The sequence below is a fragment of the Myotis myotis genome, unplaced genomic scaffold, assembly GCF_014108235.1.
Source record: "Myotis myotis isolate mMyoMyo1 unplaced genomic scaffold, mMyoMyo1.p scaffold_m19_p_1, whole genome shotgun sequence".
Classification (NCBI taxonomy): Eukaryota; Metazoa; Chordata; class Mammalia; order Chiroptera; family Vespertilionidae; genus Myotis; species Myotis myotis.
Window position 1 is genome coordinate 148,305,591 of NW_023416313.1, and position 2,774 is coordinate 148,308,364.

At 43.1% G+C, this 2,774-nt stretch overlaps 1 pseudogene; it reads right to left on the bottom strand.

Moving 5' to 3' along the window:
• Positions 1–437: 437 nt before the first annotated feature.
• Positions 438–2,323, bottom strand: LOC118672480 (annotated as a pseudogene).
• Positions 2,324–2,774: the final 451 nt, after the last annotated feature.

Consider the following 2,774-nt stretch of genomic DNA (forward strand, 5'->3'; position numbering starts at 1 on the left):
ATACATGCAATAAGCTGACTACAGAACTAGAACATTTGAGAACTTCACTGGTGATTTCACATGGGACTCCAGATGTTTCCAAAAGTCAAATTGAACGATCAACCTAGGTTTTGTATTTTGTTTTCCCAGTTTTACTAATAACACAAATACAATTCAAATCCCTGAAGTATTCATTATAGTAAAGGGCATACCCTATAACAAATTGTCTGGAATTTAAAATACAACCAAGTTTGGCCTATATCCAACACTTCGAGGGCTCCTTTAAAAATTTTTTAAAATATGTTTTTATTGATTTCAGAGAGAAGAAGGAAGAGGTAGAGAGGGATAGAAACATCAATGAGAATCACCCATCAACTGCCTCCTGCATGCCACCTGCTGGAGATTGAGCTGAAAGCCAGGCACATGGCCTGACCAGGAATCTAACTGTGACTTCCTGGTTATGGGTCCACACCACTGAGCCACACAGGCCGGGCTGGAGGAGTCCTTTTTACCAGCAAGCTTGAGACTGTGATCAGCTTTGGATTATGTTGCTTGACCAAGAAAAGCAAGATTTGCATCGTGTTTGCCAGTGTCACTTATGTCTTCAACAATCAAACATTCTTTCCAGTTCAAGTTGCGAGACAATCTCTGCCAATTCCTTTTATGTCCCCTGTTGACTGGTCATTACCAGTAGTTCTTCAGTCTGACAAAATATACAGTCATAGGAATGGATCTATCACTATTTCTGTTCAGTGCTTTGATGTAGTCCGTAGGTCAGCAAAGAATTTATAGCAACCCTTGAGTATGCACAGGGTTAGGATGTGATGGCCTGACATCTCCTTCATCACATCTCGAACAAACTATTGGGTCCTTTTCATAATTAGTACAGAAGGAAGAAAGACCTTTTCAAAATCCTCAGTGTAATAATTAGGCATAACAAAATAAATCTAGGTCATAACCTGGTTCATCATCACTGATCACGATGCTGGGGCTCTGGGAGGGCTCCAGGACTCAGGACAGTCTGAGGAGGATGAAGCTGGGTCCAAGGTCGTGGCGGAGACGCAGCAGGAGGCAGCACCAGACAGGAAAGCAGAGGTTTTTTTTCAATATTCTATACCTTGATTAGATGGTGGTTTTATAGGTGAATATATTTATCAAAACTCAAAAACTATTTACTTAAATAGGTGCATTTTATGTTATACATTAATAAATTTGATTTATAAGTGGAAAAAGTTTATAGAATTAGTCACTGTTGAACAGTATTCTTGCCTTGGTTTTCTATGTATTGCAAATGAACGTAAAAAATTAGTTTTTGGGATAATTACTTTATTTTTTACTTTTTAAGTATATTTTTATTGATTTCAGAGAGGAAGAAAGAGGGAGAGAGAGATAGAAACATCAATGATGAGAGAGAATCATTGATTGGCTGCCTCCTGCATGATCCCTAGGGATTGAGCCCACAACCCAGGCATGTGCCCTTGACTGGAATCGAACCTGGGACCCTTCAGTCCACAGGCTGACGCTCTATCCACCGAGCCAAACTGGCTAGGGCACTTTATTTTTTTTATTTTAAAGACTAGTTTGCCAAAACTGGTTTGGCTCAGTGGATAGAGTGTCGGCCTGCGGACTGAAAGGTCCCAGGTTCGATTCCGGTCAAGGGCATGTACCTGGGTTGCGGGCATATCCCCAGTAGGAGATGTGCAGGAGGCAGCTGATCGATGTTTCTCTCTCATTGATGTTTCTAACTCTCTATCCCTCTCCCTTCCTCTCTGTAAAAAATCAATAAAATATATTTAAAAAAAGAGACTAGTTTATTTATATTTAGAGAGAGAGAACATGGATTGGCTGACTCCTGCAGGCCCCCCCTACAGGGGATCTTTAGGCATGTGCCCTGACCAGTAATTGAATCAGCGACCTTTTGGTGTATGGGGCAATGAATGCCCAACCAATTGAGTCACACCCGGCCAGGGCTAATGAATATTTGTTGTTTGATAGGTGCAAATAAAGTGCTTTGGGAGTTCTGAGGAGAGATTATTTCTAACTAAGAGAACACCAAGGATGGCTTCATGGAGGAAAACATTTTTTTTTAAAAAAGATTTTTTAAAATTGAATTTTAGAGAGAGAGGAAGGGAGAGGGAGAGAGAAACATGGATGTGAGAGCCCAACCAATGAGCTGCCTCCTGCATGACCCCCACTGGAGAGAGCCCACAACCCAAGCATGTACCCTGACCAGGAACTGAACTGGCAACCTTTCAGTGCACTGGAGGATGCCCAACTGAGTCGCACTGGCCAAGGGCTGGATGCCCTTAGATTCTTGGGCTCTAGTAACACCACCACCTCCCATGGTTCCTCCAGCCTAGGGTGTGACAGCAGCTGCCCACTGTGACCCCTTTCTGGATTGCTTCACTATTCCCCATTTGTCTTCCTAGTCCTTCTGAGATAGACTATGTACGATGTGGAATAGTTGCAATGGATAAAAGCTATAGGAACTATCAAGAAGACAGTAAGACCCTTCCCCCCCCCCCCCACCAGATTTATGGCTTAAAACCCACAGAGACCAGCTCGATCCAACAAGGTGACTGATTTCACCTAATGGTCACCCCTAGCCTCATTATAGACCATGTAATACATTAGCATGCTGTACAACGCACCCCGAGCTGCCCTGATCAGAATGGAAAGCCCATAAAAGAACATGGAATGGCTGATGGAGCGCCTCTGAGAAATCTCCATCCCTTTCCGGGAAGATCCTGAATATTCCCCACCTTATTGGATACCCTACCTCCCCACCCCCACTC